The 18595-nt window shown below is 36.8% G+C and overlaps 1 protein-coding gene across 8 annotated transcripts in view; it reads left to right on the top strand.

Annotated features, from left to right (window-relative positions):
• Positions 1 to 18595, top strand: part of camta1a (calmodulin binding transcription activator 1a) — a 418830-nt gene that overhangs the window by 225679 nt on the left and 174556 nt on the right. The gene's annotated exons all lie outside the window — the stretch shown is intronic.

Below are 18595 nucleotides of genomic sequence, written 5' to 3'. Positions count from 1 at the left end.
AAAAGGAGAAAATGGGGACAGAGCTGGGGTAGAGAGCCAGCCTTTATTCTGACATAGACAAACGAAGGTCTACACTGAGTTCTCCCCTGGCTGTAACTGAGACAGTCGCACAGTGCAGTAGACACATGTCTCCAAGGAACCGCACCAAGAAACAATGCGGCACAACAATAGTTTTCCCTGGGAAGCCAGTGGAGTGGAACCGATTGTTTGTACCTTATTAAAGCTGTGGTTGTTGCCTTTGCTCCAGAGAGCCTACATTAATCTTGCTGGCTCAAAGCAGCACTGTAAAGCAAGTGTTCCCTCACCTCAGACCAAGTCACTGCCCAAACCAGCTCCTGCCATGAAATGGCCATTTGTATCATTCCCAGCTCACCTGTAGGCCTTTATGTAATGTAAGACCATGGTCTGATATAAACCTGTTAATGAGACAAATCGAGAACCATTGTTGTCTTTTCAAGCATTCAGCAGAACAAATGTTTGGATTCAGGTTTGTGTGACAGATTTATTAACAAGCAGCGATACCAGAATAACAGGAGTTGAGGGACAGCCAATCCAGAGATAAGAGAGGGGTTTGGGATTTTTCTTTTCATTCAGTACAAACACTTGCACCAAGTATACACCCATGGTCCACACATCTGGGAGTGATGTTGGGTGTCACGGAGTGTGACAAAGACAAAGCTTGGGCTTTCTAACTTCAAGGGCTCTGCTACATGGTTTGTCTCTGTCTCCTCTACATATCTGTCACTCTAAGAAAATGTTCTCTTTATTTGTAAAGCCAGTTCAGTGTTATCTGTGTTGTTTTGATACCTGCTTAGACTACAGACATCCATCCTGCTGGACTATGACGAATATTTTTAGCTAGTCACACTTCTAGAATCAGCTCACATTTCCATTGTTAAATAGATGTGTGAAGCCTGATGGTTGTGATAAAGCTTATCATGTAGGCTTAGATCCAGTAATTTCTGGTTAATTACAAAGTATTCTTTAGGCACTGATTGTTTTGTATCTCAAGTGGGCCTCATCTCAGATCATTCAGCTTATTCTGCTGCTGAATGCTCTGAGCTGCCAGACTTTCCCTCCGGCCCTCCAGCTACTGGAACCATTGCTCATGAAGTTCTTAGGGGACCTTCGTTGTCAATCTTTTGTTAATATCTGCATGTTTTGGTTAGAAATAACAATTTTCACTCATCCAGCAGGTCTTTTCACTATGCCATTCAGACTAACCAAATGCTGTAAGAACCACAACATTAGACACTAGAGCCTGGGAGGCATGGATTCTAGCACTTCTTGCTAGCTTGTAATCCAATCTGTTTGAATGTTCTCCATATGGATATTTTCCATTGTCTAAGGTTTGCTCAGTTTGGTTATTGTTAACAGTGTAATGAGTTGCATTGCCATACAGACACAAAGATTTACACTATAATATTGCTTTCTCTCTGCTGTTTCTACTTTGTCTTTTATAACGAGAGTAAAGTTCATTTTTAAAAGCAGAAAAATAGTCAAACAGTCATTTAAGTAAGTGAGATAAATTGTGATTCGTAGACTGGCAACCAAGGCTTAGTGATGCACATTAGCAGAGAACGCTGCCAAGTGTGGTATCTCATGACTCCTGTTTACATCATATTTAGAAAGTTCACGGGTGCAGCAAGATGTTTAGGGTATTATTCTCTGGGTCCTTCCCTCAATATTCCTCTTTACCATTTACCATGCATCTAAGAACGGTTACGGACTATACACATTAAAATAGTATTATCTGATTACTGTAGCCTTTATTTAGCTGAAAAAGACACCCTTTCCTACAAAGCAAAGAATAAGTAAATAAGGATGAGGAGTAGTTTGAGCAGTTCAACAGTTTCAGGTGTTGACTTCAATTCCAAATCCACCAGATCTCAGTTTAATGATGCTTCCTCAGGATTTATTTGAGAAGGAAGAATTTGAGGACCATCTCACAGCTGCAGGTATTGAAGAATCTGCTGCTATCCTGGTGCAAGAGCCCACAACACACATTCAATGATCTAGTAAACTAAATGCATTGAAAGGTTAGTACTAGGGTGACTAGGTGTCCTGATTTGTGCAGTAATCCCGCATTTCTCACTGCTGTCCCTCCACTCGACAAACCAAAGCCAAATCCCACATTTGAAAAAAAAAATAAAAAATCAAAAGTGTTTAGAGGCACTTTTCCTAAATGCAAAGAAAGCAGAGCTGCAGGCCAGTGACCGGCATCATGACCAGGCTGGGCACAATGCTCCCAAAACTGAGTGGATTTTAATACAAAATATGTCAGAAATGATGGTTAAAGAAAATGAAACACAGCCCCAACTAAGACCATGGAATCGTTTATAGTTGGATGAGGCCAGTAGCAAGTAATTCTCAGAGCAATTTTTGTGAAATTTGCCAAAATTCTATCTGAATCTACACTTTTATTTATTTATTTTTTTAGGAACTTGTCAGCATCCTTAATATATAATAATGCGAATGTATGCTTCTTCCTTTAGTTGAAACCTAACTATAAAAACAGCAGTTTTGTTTTTCTCTATACATGTTTTTTAATGTGTTACTGTAGGTTAAGCTCCCATGCTGTTTAATTGGTGGTAGTGTGTTCCAGGCAGTTATGGTTTATACTCTGTGAGCAGGTAGCAAAGATGCCTGATACAGTTTGTCAGCCCTAGCTATTCAGCCTAACAATTGTACCGTTAAGAACAGCTGACATAGCAGCAAAGATGTTCTCTTTAATTACTGTGCGTGATAATTTTGTCAGCCGATGTGCTCAAACAGGATCTGAATTTTAAATCAAAGAGGAACACCAACCTTATAGTACTGTAATTACAACTGCAGCTATATTCACCCAACATTCAGTCAAAATGTGCTACGCATTTTTCTGTCTGACAATTAAAGCAGAGTTTTACAGTATGTGAATAAGAGCAGGCTTACTAAGAATATATATAGTTGGAAAAATAGGAATTATACATGTCACTGTTTTTCTCAGTTCAAATATTTCTAATGGTGCCTTTCTATTGGTTCTGGTCTTCAGTTCTCTACATACATTTGCAGATACAACTTGACACGACAATATTTTATCATTGAATAATTCGATTGCTTAAAATATGATATGCATTATTGTTCTTTTCATTTAACATGATTTGCAGGTTTTTAGTATTTTTAGTATTTATCCAGATGCATTGTTTTCAGGGATTTAGACGTATAACCTGCTAAAAATCTGTTTTTGATTGATGGTTTTATTTGATTCAAATTTGTTCCTCCCCCAAAAACACAACCAAAATAAAAATCTGCAGAAAACAAACAAAAAGAAAGGTTAATAGATATAGTCCAGGTACAGGACACACATATAGAACTGATAAAATAAAAACTCTGGTGGTTTTAAGCCCACAAGTAGACAACAAGAGCACAATGATGTAATCCTGATGTGATCCAAGTTCAACCACATAGTCGCTAGACTCTAAAAACGCTCCCGATGTAATAGGGTGGCTTGGAGAAGCCATGGCATGCAACATGAATCGATCCAATCTGGTATTATCATTCACTGTTTTAATGCTGAAAATGATGAAGAATGCACTTCAAGCACTTCTGTTAATTAATATAAACATTTGACAAACTCCTTTAGATATCTAAATAGTGCACATTTAGCCATGCTGCAAAGCGAAGCAATATCAATGATCTCTATACATTGGGAAAAATAGTAATGATAATGTAATAATAATTTTGATGATAATAGTAATAATAATAATAGGTTTTTCGCATATTCATAAGTTGTTTTTTTTATTCAGTAACCCAATAGCTTCCTATTTTATCTTATGAATATGTGTATAGTAAGTTAATTATGTAAGAACACTGTTTTATTTCTTCTTTTTTTTGTCAGTCAGTATTTTATACAGCTGGCACTAAAAATTAATAAATTATAGTGAGTTACTGTTTTTTTTTTTCTAATTTAGCATATTATTGAAAATGAAAGATCTTGAAATAAAAGCTAATATTCAAACAAAATTTGAGTAAAAAAAAAGTAAAATTTGTCAGATTGGACCCGATATGACAAAAAAGATTCATTTAGATTTTTATATAAATATATATATATATTTTGCTGTAATAATTAATCTTTGTTGTCATATACTTTTTGAGTGTTCATGATAATTAAGTCTTTCCGCTATTTACAAGTGAATTTGTAGTGTTTTTGGCTGAATTTTAACATCTGCTGTAATCCTCTTATCTATACTGTTGTCCCAATTGTAAAGTAGTCTGAGATAAACCTTCACCAGCTGTGGGAATTTTCTGTTCTTTTGTATTCGTTGTTTGTTACTGTAGAATGTGATATTTTGAGGAGAATATTGTCTTTAATCAAAGAGTTTAATTTGAGGCTTTATTTGAAAGTAAACCTTATACTTAAATTCTGAAATCGAGATTGATATTATTTCCAGTCCTTGCTCAGGTTAATTAAACATGCCCTTGCCTCAAATCAGCCAATATTTAGTTTATAGGTACAGAGCTTTGTTTTTTAGACTAAATGTTCAACAATAACTGCTGGCCATGGTACCCTGCAGAGTAAAACAAACATAACAGACAATGTTCTGGTTATGTTTTCGTTATCAAATGACCTCTCCAACCTTCAAACGGCAGCTGCAAATTAAAAATCTTATTTTGAGATTTACCCAGTGGCATCCTCATCAGTTAGAAGATTAAAGGAAAAACAGGAGACTTGTTGATCCAGAGTGCACAGATAAAATGCGTGTTGTCTACTGTCATGGGAGCCTTCAGGCTTCTCATAGTGACTATGATTTTCAGTCAGATTTCAGTTTTCCTGCAGACCTGTGTTTTGTTTGGAGTAACTTCCTTGTGGTTTGTTGTGGTGCCGTCGCATTAAACATTTTTACACCTAGTTAGTAGATTAAGATGGTTTATCCTCCCTCATGTAGACAAACATCTTTTGTCAAAATAAAATCTGCATCAAGACAGAAGTTCTAAAGAAGATTTTTTCGATAATGACTGCACACTCATTAACTTGTGAATTATTCTAGCTAATCTCTTTATTCAGTCATAGGTGAGCAATAATTTAAGTTCTGCTGACTGAATATTAGGGTTCCTTTTTTTTTTATTATTGAATTCGATTGAACAAATAATGCAGTAACCTGGATTAATAACTGAGATTTTACTTTACATTTTGGCTTTTTCCCAAACTCTTTTTTGCAAAATAGAACAACTGGCAATAGCAGAAATCTAAATCTTGTAAAACATACATGACCACTTTAATCAGCTGTCAGATGATTTAATGTCTGAAAAGGAAATTAATTTATTCATTTATTCTTTACCCAGCATCACATGCTATTATTGTGTGAGTATGTGTATTGTGTGCCTCAATAATAAGCTGAATTTTGTTTCTTAGCCTATACAGTGCCTTGCAATAATATTTGGTCCCCTTGAACTTTTCGACCTATTGGCACATTTCAGGCTTCGAACATAAAGATGTAAAATTGTATTTTTTTGTGAAGAATCAACAAGTGAGGCACAATCATGAAATTGAACTAAATTTATTGGATATTTTAGATTTTTTTTTTAACAATTAAAAACTGAAGAGTGGGGCGAGTAAAATTTTATCATCCCCTTTTCCTTCAGTGCAGCAAACTCTCTCCAGAACTTCAGTCAGGATCTCTGAATGATCCAATGTTGACTAAATGACTGATGATGATAAATATAATCCACCAGTGTGTAATCCAGTCTATGTCTAAATTCACCTGCTCTGTGATAGCATCTGAGGTCTCTTTAAAGAGAGATCATAAGGAACAAGGAACACATTACATATTTGTTTAAAAGGTCTAAAATATCCAATCAATTTTGTTCCACTTCATGTGTCTCACATGTTGATTCTTCACAAAGAATTACAATTTTATATCTTTGTTTGAAGCCTGAAATATGGTAAACGGTCGAAAAGTTTAACGGGGCTGAATACTTTCACAAGTTACTGTATGTTTTCCTGTGTGGGTGTGTGCATCCACATTAAACTTTTGTAACCTCTGAGGATCTGACTCATGTCCTACATCTCAGCCCTTAGACTGACAGAGCATTGGGATGAGTGAGTTGATCCATCAAAACTGGCCTCTGATAGAATCTGTGACCCATCGTGCACAGTCATGTTAACTGTCAACAAATACAAATGCCTGGATCTTTACCCTCTGTATAAATACAATGACAGTTGATTTAGAGCTATCAATTTCCACACTAGACTTTATCCTGAAGTTTTTTTCTGGCTCATAATTAAAGCCATGTATTCTCAAGCGGAAGAAGAGTTGATACCTTACCTTGCTCCGCTGTTCATGGTGTTTATTCACGCTCTGCTGTTGCTGCTCTGATTCCCCAGCTACCCAGTGCTTAATAGAGGCTCTGTGCTTATTACATGGGCCAGGTTTAGTGCACATTGGGGACAAGTGTTGTGGATGGGTCAGACCAGTGATGTTCAGTAGCTCTGGCGGGGTAGAGGCTGTGAGTATAGGGGCATGGGCCTTCTGGGGATGGCGAGATGCATTCTTGCATAGCAGAAGTAGATGTCAGTGTGTGCTGCTGCTGTCCTCTCTGCTGTGCATTGCTGGCTCAGCAGTCCGTGTAAACAGAAGCCCTACGCTTTTTCTCCACACTCTTTAAAAGTCTCCACCTTTTACAGTGTTCTGTGCTTCTTCTCCTCTGTTTTATTTAATTTACCTGCTAGACTTTTCAGTGCAGTTATTACCCCCATGTATATCTGTCTGTTTGATAGTCCCTGCCCCCTCCTTCCACATTTGTCCGAGTCCACTGTCCACACAGACAGAACCTTGAGTTGAGCAGTAATGCTCCCTGTTCCCTAAAATTGGAGCGCAGGGCATGTTGCGGCATTAGCGCTTAACAGGCCGTGAAATAGCAGCCTGCCTTCCTGACGTCTCCCCCATCACTCCAGGTGAGTTGGCCAGACGGCTGGATAAATGAGCAAGTAGAACTCACATCAACTGGCATGCATTTGGGGAACCACAGAAGAAACGTCCATCAGTGGTTATCTCACCACTGTGCTTTCTTTATAATAATCATAGCTCCTTACTGTGATCCAACTTAGTCATGTTATTCAATTAAATTCAAATATACTTTATTATCCAAAAATAAATTAAATGATACCTACCCCAACAGATGATAGCAAAAGAGATAGTACTTTCCAAAAAGACTTTTAGAAGATATGCAGCATCTTACTGCAAGTAAGCCCTTAACTTTCTCAAGAAGCACAGTCTGCTCTGTCCTTTCTTGTAGATGGATACTGTTTGTCTGCATTATCGAAGAGAATAAACTAGACAGATAACACAATGGTGAAGGTATCTGCAAAAAGAGACAGACCAGACTGTACTTCTTTTGCAATTTCAGAAACTAAAATTATTGTTAGTTTAATCACCAAATAGGCCTGGCTCAGTCAGGTTGGCAGAGCTCATACAGTATATGACCGGTTATTTTCAAACTTAGCTTATGTCTGAAATTGGCAGGATCATTTTAACACAAAAATATATTTAAACCTAAACCACATCAAGTGGTGTCGTTTAAACTGTTGTGCTGTTGCGTGGTGAACCAATGCCCGGGTCTCAAGTCTTTAGCAGCCCCCAATCGATTTCCCTCTAGGATTGCAACATGATTAGCTCAACTTATTATCCCATTAACATTTACTCTCTTCCGCGCTTTGTTTGTTGTTCTGAACAAAACTGTTCTTTCTGCCTGATACTGACACCACGTTCAAAGTGGATATCATGTATTTAGGTTGATGTGCAGCGATTTTCTTCCATGAAAGTGCACTTTCTTCTAAATGTTTGCCATGTTACCTACATAGTTTATAGATAACTGGAGACAAGAGTTCTTGTGACTTTTTCATGAAGGCCAGATTTATGGAGTTTATGACCAACAGTTATTATGTCACAAGTTTCCTAAGATCAACAATGGATCTGTGCAGCCCTTCCAGTTTTATGACATGCCTCTTGATAGTCCCTTTGAATAACTTTCTCCTGATCTGGTCTTTCAGTTCAAGTGGACACTCCCTGTCTTATTAGATTTAGTGCACCATACTCTTTTCTAGAGGTGAGTATTGGCATGGGTGTTTCAATATGATACATGTCACGATACTTACGTTACGATATGATAGTATCATGATATTGCAATATCACTTTATATTGCAATGTTTTCCCCAGCTATCAAAATGAAATGTATAGAGGTATCATGAGAAGGTATTTGTCACAATTTTAGTGGGGGTTTTTGAGGACCCAAATCCAGAGATCAGGAGGCAGAGGTTAGTCTTGCAACTTTAATAGGCAACTGTGGCAGAAATAAAAAAATCCTAAATATTGAGAACCAAAAATAAGATTACATCAGCGAGAACTCATGTGGGAATCCAAAGACGAGGGAACAACAAACAACAAACCAGCACTGAGTGACTGCAGGGGTGGCGTATATATGGGAGACTAGACCAAGACAGGCTTATCAGCAGATCGGGAGCATGTGTGGGCAAAGGAAAACAAGTACAAGGGGAAAACAGAGTGTAACTCAGCACTGGTAGAAATAAACTACAAAGACACAGAACACAAAGAAACTTAAAAATAAACTCAAGCAGAGGGCAGAACCCTGACAGTATTGACCATTGAGGTATTTTGGTATCCATGCTGTTAGTGGTTTGAGTCAGTCCACGTCTTCCGCTGTGAGTGCCTCAACTACAGATATGTTGCTGCGCTGCACAGCAAAAGCACAGCTCTATTTGCCATAGTGGCGGTGCAGAGGTAGCCCATTTTCCCTCATTTTAGGTCAATTTTTTTTTTTAAATCGATATTAGGAACTAAAAAATCTATATTAATTTGGGCACCCAAAAATCACAGTATATTGCCAAATAAATGTTTTCCCACACCCCTACTCTCTTCCTTTTTGGAGGATTAATCAAACTGTCCATGTGACGTCAAACTCTTAGGAGAAGCTTCACCCACTTTAGATGTCTCTGTCTTTACGTCTGCCTGGTCTGATGTCCTCCTTGGTCGGCATTTTGATGTTTGTTGACTAAATAGCCTTTAACAAACTTCTGGGTCCTTTAAGGAGTAGGTATGTTGTTGAGGAGTACTCTAACTTTATTTTTTATTTAGATAATTTGTGAAAGCAATTACTTAAACTGAATTTTATTTTGGAGTAATAATAAAGCAAGTAGAAAATTCAAGTGAATTCAACCTTTCGTTTTTTTTTATTGTTTCATAAAAGTCATCTGTAGTCAAAATTCAAATAAAACACATTAAAATATGTTACTGAAATGTCACAATCAGTGAAAAGGTTTAAGGAGCAGTGATTTGTTTTCATGGCACTACATTACCATGCTGAATAGTACTGTGCATATGAAAAAACAAAGCAAAACAAAAAAAAATACTCATTACAGGGTGAAATCCTTCCAACTGGTTCTGGTCATCAAAAAGTTTTCAAATCTTCTATTTTGCCTACAAAAATAAGTTTTTTTTTCTTCATTTTATCAAATTAATTTTGCTTGACCATGGCCCAACATCTTGCAGTGATACTTTCAGAAAATTAACAAGTGAATAAGCAAAGGACAGAATAACCATTAGTCTAAAAAAAACAATCACAACCTAATATAAATGTATCTCCAAATCAAAACTTTGAAAAAATACTCAAAAGACTGTAGAGATGCATCATTCTTCAGTTGATCAGTGTAAGATTTCAGATAAATAGGTCTTTGGAAATCCCCTTGTTGGAGCCGACATACTAGTTTTCACTTGTCAGTATAAGACCATCTTTGGTATGTTTTTGAAATTTAGAACTAAGAAAAAAAGAACATATTTTGTAATTTATTTCTATGCTTCTAGTACAAAATCCCCTAAAGGTCCAATCTGCAAAAGCATTCCGTTTCATCTTTTTGTCGACGAAGCAGTAGTTCATCTCTTGAATTTAGGAGTATTGTTCTTTCCTAGGATTTAGGTCTTTATTAAGCGTCTTAAAATGCAGAAAAAAAAAATACTATTAAAACTAAACGCCTGAAAAGCAGCTAAGATCCCCCTTCCCCCAGAAATTCAAAAGCCTTTAGAACTATTTCTCAAAACAGTTTGAAAAGATTACCAAAGTTTTGCTGATAGGAATATAAATACAAAAATGTGAGATGACTCAGAATTTTTTTTTTTACATTTTACCCTTGCCTTTCTTGTCTGTATAACATAAAACATCAGAGATTTTAAAATAACTATATGCACTTGCCTTGTCTAACAGATCTATACTCTGCCTGTTGTTAAGCTCCTACAGTATACCAATGCTTCCAACTCGATTTAGCTGATTTTCTGTTAATGTACGCTCAACTACCATCTACTGCACTCCCCTCCCCCCTTCTATCCTTTCTCTCCATTATTACTAAGCTTTAACAAACTTCCTCAAACAGGGATCGATTTTCTCTTAAATGAAGGTGGCAGTGCCTCTGACTTATTTCATTATCAGAGGCTAATTATACCGATTGAAATGAGCTTCTCTTCTTAAGGTGTGCTGTGTTGCTCTGTGCCTCCATGCTTCTCAGATCTTAATGCCAGTACAGTGCTTTGCCAATTCCCTAACTCCCCTTCCTGCCTCTGCCTCACCCCGCCATCCTTTCATCCAACCTCTCCCTCACCCTTCAACACGTAAATAATCAGCTGGTGCATCCTTAGGCCCGTAACTTGTCATTTTATGTTGGATCTAGCCTAATGTGTGATTTCAACTGTGCAACTGTGCAATGAAAGAAGGTAATGGAGCATGCTGGTGGCTCAATCGGCTCTGTTCATTGATAATAATGAAGACAAATGTCAAAACATTAGTTGCTAATGTTATAATGGAGTGGATGCTACTGGATGCTCCACCACATTGGCTTTCAATATCACATGACCTTCAACTCTTTGTTCCTTTGTGTTCAAGCAGTCCAGCCTTTTGCTTTGAAGCCAATCAAACGCTTGCATATTTTCCCTGTTTGGGGAAATATGTTGGACTAAATACAGAGGAGTAACTTGGTGGATAATTTCACTCAGTTTTTGTCTGCTTGTTTAAAGTTTTGGTTGCAGCTATAACATTTAGTATTTTCAAATCCACATGGGTGACTGATGCTGGTAACTTATAATTAAACTGAAGGCATACGTGTGAAATAGAGTTGCCCTGGGTGTACATATGTGTATTCAGTTTGTAGCTCTGTTATAGAGATGAATGGCTGATAAAACCAAATTGTGAGTGTATGTGAGAGTAAAGCCACTAAGCAAAGCTGGATTTCTGTGAGTGCGGTGACACCTTCTGCCCCTGATCCAAGCGAGCTGTGAAATTAAGATCCGATCACTAATACAGGCAATGATCAAAGCAACAAAACTTCAGATTTTACATTTTTATTCAGACTTCCAGTCTGCCTGGTCGTGTGCAGACAGCTGAATGCCTGCAAAGACAGCAAATTGATTCCTGTTCCATCATTTCATCTCCTCTCCAAGACATTTATATTGACTTTTTTCACCCCGTTTTCCAGAAGTACACAACTAGCTCCTCACTTTTGAATTACCTGATTGTGGAGGACTTAAAGCCAATCTGGGGGTGGTATTTTAAAGGCTGTTTTCATGGCTGTAACTTCTTACCTTGAGCTTTCAAATCACAGGGGTTGCTGCTGAACATGATGGTGAAGTAACAGGGTTTAGATGTTTTCTGAATCATTCTATGAACAAAACATATGTTTCTGCAGATTCTAGTTTTGGCTTTTTATCTTGGTCAGCTTTGCTCTGCCCAGTTTTAATGAGGGTTGTTATTTATTAGCAACTGAAATGAATTTTTCCCACATGAGCATCTTACCTTCATTCTCGGGAAAGTCAGTTTTACTTGTGCTTTTTCTTTAAGCCTACTGTAATTAGTTTTTTTCTGCTCCATCTTACAATTGCCAAATCACTCAGCAGCAGTTAAACCCTTGGTCTGCCGTTCATACTGGCCTAGCTATCACCCTTTCAAGCCAACTTTGAGAGGCTAATTTTAGAATGGTTGCTGTAGAGACTGAGTATAAAGCATATAGAGTCTGTCAAGAAGCTGTGCATTAAAAGCAACTGAGGTAATTTAATTTACCACTTGTTGCCTCGTGTAGTGTTGTCATGCCGAGGCATCTCTCCAGGGGTCCTTACATACTGTGAAGGGGAGGGAAACATGTCCTCAAGGAAATGGACAGGAAGATGTTTTAATTTACTCAAGAACTTGAGATTTTGCATCTCAATTATTAGCTGGGCTTGAATGAGGCATAAGATGGAAGACTGGTGATTCCTTCTGGGTGTATAAAAATATTGAAGTTCAAAAGAATAATGGTTCACGGGATGACATAAGTTGACTTTAAGAAACAGAAATTCTTTATGTTTCTCATTATCATTAATATGTATCATGTCAAATAAACAAAGTTTAATGCTTGAAGCCCCCTTAGGGAGTGTCAGAGTAGAAATGGGGGCCAGTATGCCAACATCTCAAGGCAAGAGTTTGTGGAAAGGGTGAACAAAACAAAATTGTGGACTGTTAACAGATTCAGTGTTTTGCTCCACAGTGACAACTCTGCTTTTATTTGGCCTCATGACCCAAGAACAGTCTCATGGGCAAAATTGGGCCCTGGTTTTTTGGTAACGAGGGCCTTTCACCGAGTCTTTTTCCATCACTTTTTTTTTTTTACAAGGCCAGGCCAAAATACTCCTCAGATATTTATATTCCACATAAAATAGTCATGGCAAGTGAAAAGTGTTCAGTTTCATGCACTGAAAGCCCACTCTGCTGTATTCATCAAATAATTTCTTGTGGCAGTTGATCATCCCCACAGGTCGGTTCTGCATTGCTTAAGCGCTCACATCTCTTGCAGTTTTTTGTAAAATATGCGGTTACCAATCTAGATCCAGATTTGCCTGTTTTATAAATTTCTGGGGTTTTCTGACTAGAAGCTAGTACCAAATAATCACATATTATGTGACTTTTGGCTGAAACCAGAGCAGTTGAAAGAGATTCATGAAATGACTCATAGATATATATGCAGGGCAAATCTTTACCTAAAATCCATCTGTCATTATTGCCCATGTCTGATTTCATTACAATATGAACATTTTTGGAAGGTGTCTCCAGGTGGAGGTTACTTAAAATTTAGTTGGTGAAACAGAACACAATAACCATTACAGAACTTCAGAACTGTTATTTAGGCAAGACTATTTTATTTATGTACCATCATTTAGGCAATTCAAAGTACTTTACTGAATATAAGAGCAAAGGCAGACCACAAATAACCAAGCATAGACCTAAATGCACTGAAAAGAAGAAACCACTTTTGAAATGCAGATATTAAAGACATACTAGAATCAAGTTTTCTAAAAAGCTGATTCTTCCGATCCTTTAAATAAAAAGCTTTTGTTTTAGTCCTACTTCAGAGAAACAAACAGCTTCTCTAAGTCTCTGGTTTTCAGGGAATGTTTTTTCAGAGCCAAGGGCCATAGAATAATAAATATCACCTCACAAAGATAACTTGTGGCCCTGAGAGCCACAACTAGACAGGTTTCTGAAGACCTGAGGAATCTGCTTAGCTCATTCATTACCATCTATCCTGACAAGTATCTTGGATCAAGAACATTAAGTGCTTTGAAGATGAATAGCAGAAGTTCTGAATCAATTTTTTGTCAAAATAAGAAGGTATAGTGATAACAAGGCAATTTAAACATATTTTCATATTAGTTTGTGACCACACTCCAAACTGGCTGACTGTGACTTGAAAATTATGGTCAAACAGTTAACTCATGGAATTCACAACAACTTCTACTCAAAATAAATTAATTTATTAACAATTATTGACAAAAATCATTTAACTCCAAGTTAAATGCATTTCAGTTGAAAACCTTTGACTTCACAAGTAAAGCTCAAATACACTAAGTTTAAATATACACAAACAAAAAAGGAATGAAAAAAAATGGTTGAAAACCATAATCAATATAAGTAATGGATTAAATCACTGTTCGGCATTGCTTTTATATTTCGGAACCAAAGTTTATCTTGTAGAGTTTGGAAGGAGGTCAAATTAGCTTTTGAATAATTAAGAACAAATAGAAGGTATTCAAACTAATACACAATGCAAAACCAAGAGGTGAATGAAACATTATTTTGTAGAATTATATTTTTTCATATCAGAAATCCATAACCTTTAGTTAATTGATCTTTAACCTTCTGTCGTCCTGAGGGAATAATTAAAGGTAAAGCCCACCTAGTCTCTTTAGGCCTGGCTTATTAAACAATTGATCTTGTATGTTACAGACAATCTTAACTTAAAGGACTCTTTGCTGCTATTATGGCAATCAAATGCAGTAAGCACACCAAGAAACACATTATATTAGTGTTTAAACATTTGGTGAAATATATATATATATATATATATATATATATATATATATATATATATATATATATATATATTTTTTTTTTTTTTTTTTAGCTTTATAAACAACAATAGACATGCCGACACTGAGTACAGTGTGGTCATCTTTGGTATCTTGCTAGTTAACAGTAAACACATTAATTATCAAAAAATCATCAAAAACCCAGATTATTTAGCAGGAAACTCTTTCCTTAACTTCGCTTGTCCTGCAACATCTATTGGTCTCTGTTTTGAAAATGTAATGCATCTCCAAAGTTCAGGAAAGTTCAGTGTGTCAGGCCTGCAGTGGGGAAGCTAATGTCCTCTTCTCTCAGATGAAGCTTAACTTTTTCAACATCAGAAGGTTCTCATTCCTGTGCCCTGCATGGCCCTTCATTCATAGGGTCTCTACAATGAGGCTGGCTAAGGAGCCACTGCAAAAAAGGATGAGAATGTTTTTGTGGATGCCTTTGTCCCGGAGCACAGTGGAGGGCAGGATTGCATATCCTTGTGGGAGTGTCTCTTGATGGTATTGTGAGGGGGGGGGTTGGTAGCTGTTTGAGGGGACAAGAATACAGCCGAGCAAAACTACATCAACCTCCACCAATATTCATAGTTAAACAACCTGGACATTAGACCTTAATGTCTAAAATTCTTATTTTTGCTTATTCCCTATCTATATATTTATATTCTGTGTTGATGTTTGCTGCAAGATCAATTTGCAACACAGAAGCATCTTGTAAGGCGGCTACATGCATATCTTTTATTATAAACTCTGGTTGTTTCTGCTGGCTACTGCGCTTCATCCCATGAAATATTAACCAGAAAAACAGTAGTTTAGACATAAATTGCTTCTGTGGTGCATTTAATAATGACAAAATCAAAATGTACCCAGCGCACAAGCATCTACTCTTCAAAGTAGATATAATGAGTTGAACTGAAAAGTTAAAAGAGAATGGGGAAGTGTTTATATAGACGTATATGGGCTGAGCAACTCTGCTTTCCTCACAGTGATATTGCAAGGTTTGATATTTACATAAAAGGGTGGTGATGATTAGTTTAACATAGGAAACAGGTTTAAAATCCTTCGCTACAGGCTGCAGAGCAAATACTAAAACACATAATGAAACTAAAATAGCACTTTATTTGCATTCTCTAGTTTTACCCCTCATACCATCGGGTCCTCTTCCTTCTTTAACATTGTTCATAGTAAGCAGGATATATTCTTGTATCTTTATAATAATTCTTCTTTTTTAAGACTCATTTAACATTGTCTGCTGATTATAATCAATGACTTTGTTAGCCTTTGTTGTTGTTGAAATTAAATGCAGCAGGAGATTGTGTTTTGCACATTTAAATGTAATGAGAGAACAAGTCATTTGTCTAAGCCCAAGGGGTTTGTTAAGATAGCTCTGAACTGTGTGTTGACACTGGTCCCCTGGTACCATCGTTGTCACTAGATAACAATGTACCCATGTAGAAATTTGCTGTAACAAACGCATGCTCTTCCTCTCCTTTTCTGACACACTTTCACAACCAGGAAGGTAAAATGTATTTCCTGAAATTACGGCGCACCCTTAAATGCATTTTCACTCAAGATAAACATATATGCAGATTTAGCAAATTTTATTTTTTTTTTATTCATGCAGTTATAACTGGAAATTTATTTTCAAGGACACCAAAAACATAACCTATATGATAGATGTAAATGGGAGATAAAAAATGAATTAAAAAAGACTATAGAGGGGACAAAATAGAGGACTGATGAAAAGGAAAGAAGAGAGCAAAAGAGACTGAGAAGGTGGATGGATAGTGAGGGAAGCAGGAGGGCAGAGAGGGAGAGGAGAGTGCTGAGCGGAGAGAAGAGAGAGAGCTGGAATGAACGATATATAGCCTCTGGCAAACTGAAAACAATTGTTACACTGCCTCCCATAACCCACTTCAACCTTAAACAGCAGATTTTTTTCACTCAATTAATTTCTACACATTGGAGCAGGGGCCTTGGCTGAAGCTAGGCTTTTATGTGCTTCTGCTGCTGCAAGGCCTATACATATCTCTTTCTCTACATAGCTTTTTTCTTTCTCTCTTTTTTGTTTTGTATTTGTTATTTATATATTTATGTACAAAACTATCCTCGTTCAGCATTGCAATGGATTGGAACACTTTGAGAGATGAAAAAACATTGTGCATTTGGAAACAGCACATTGCTTTCATAAAAATATAACTTATATTATCCCAACCCTTTGTAATACAGGAACAATAAATTGTACCTAATCAGCATAAGTAAAAGCAGTCATATATAGTTTATGAAAATGCAGGTAGAAATTGCTATTTACAGTTGCAAAGGGCCAAGGTATTAATGCTTGTTTTTAAAACTTTTGGTTTTACACTTGTGTGCTGAGTTGTAGAGTAAAATAGTAACACAGATTTAAAAGTAAAAAATTTAGAAATGTGTAAGAGGACATTTGAAAGGAATGAGGCAATCATCCAAAATGCATTCTAAAGTTGCTGAGGAGCTGAACACCAAACTCAGCTTTCAATCATATTAAAATGTCCATTTATGACTGGTTGCAGAAAACTCTTTTGCTTGTACTTTAATTCATGAACTTAATTTAAAAAACAGACCTATAGGTTTTAAAGGAGGAAGTATCTTGTCCGAGAGCAGTATTTTAGAGACTTAATAAACCAATACCACCTGAAAGTGTAATCCTTATAGAATAAAAACAGCTAAAAGATGGTCTAAGCTTGTTTTCTTCAGTAGGTAGTAGTAGTAGTAGTAAGTCTGTCATTTTCAATCAAAAACATCAATTCAAAAAGCTCAAATTCTAAGAACATTTGCGTGAAAGTCAGATCCTTTCTACTCTGGTTCTGATCAGCGTTTTTAATCTGCTGTGCATAGCCAAGACAGAATAGAACACTAGAACTCCTTATTTCTAAACCAGTAGCTATACAGGCGTAGTTGTCTCAGGTTTCAAGCCATAATTATTCACAATTTTGCTGCAGAACCCTTTATTGTCCTTCTATAACAACTAGCTATTAAACGATTTTGGTGTTGGATTGAGGACCCAAAAGCAGAGGCAAGTAGGCAGAGGTGAATTTAGGAGGGTTTAATGAGGTCCACAGGTACAGAGGCAGGAATCAAAAAATCCAACAAAAATAACAAACAAACCAGAAACAAGGAGACATCAGGGGAAATCAAACTCTAGGAGCCAGGGAGAGACGAGGTAAGCAGACAGATGTTAGACGAGGATCCAGCAAACAGGAACTGAAGAGGAAGGGCTTTTAAAGGGGACAGAGACAAAGAGAGGGCTAACGAGAGGATTGAAAACAGGTGAGGACAGAGCAGAAAACAGAGCTAGGGATAGAGGACACAAGGGGGCAGCAGAGGACAACAAATGGAAAACCTGGAAGACAGGAACTAACAAGAAAACAACAAAATAATAATTAAACACTAAAACAAGGAGCAAAGTAAAGCTGAATACTATAAATAAACATAACAAAACCAAGACTGTGACAACATGCCCTTCTGCAGCTGGTGTACTGTAACCAATTTGTTCTTAGCAAACTAAAAGTCACTAAAAGCCTTTCATCTAATATTTTCAAGGGAGCTGAAATATTGATGTAGGAAACTATGAAATGTTTGGCTTAAGAATGAAGAAAACTGAGATTCATCTTAAACCATTAACATTGCTAAACATCCAGCTGGTGACATTTAGTGGAACACACTGGCTCCCTGTATCTCAGAGAGTAGACTTTAAAACTGCACTAGATCATCTATAAATCACTGAATGGCTCAGCACCTAAATACATAACAGATTTGTTGTCAGTGTATCAACCTCCCGGACCACATAGGTCTTCTAGTTCAAGCCTACTCTGTACACCCAGAACCAGAAACAAACACGGAGAAGCAGCATTTATTTCCTATTCTTCACTTATCCAGAACAAACTCCCAGAAAACTGTTAAAGTGCTGAAAGCCTGAGTTCTTTAAGTAAAAGTAAAAAAAAAAAACACAGTCTTTTAGAACTACATTTGACTTTTGAAGTGTGAACTGAGTTATCATTAGTTTAAGCTTTGTTCCCCAACTTATTTGTTTTACTACATGCTTCTTTTATGTTTTTCTCTTGACTTGCTTTTATTTAGCGTTTTTTCCTCTTCGATTTTAGTTTTTAAGTCATATAAAGCACTTTGAATTGTCTTGT

The sequence above is a fragment of the Cyprinodon tularosa genome, unplaced genomic scaffold (assembly GCF_016077235.1).
Source record: "Cyprinodon tularosa strain WSP-4 unplaced genomic scaffold, ASM1607723v1 ctg187, whole genome shotgun sequence".
Taxonomy (NCBI): Eukaryota; Metazoa; Chordata; class Actinopteri; order Cyprinodontiformes; family Cyprinodontidae; genus Cyprinodon; species Cyprinodon tularosa.
This window is presented reverse-complemented; position numbering and strand designations above follow the sequence as displayed.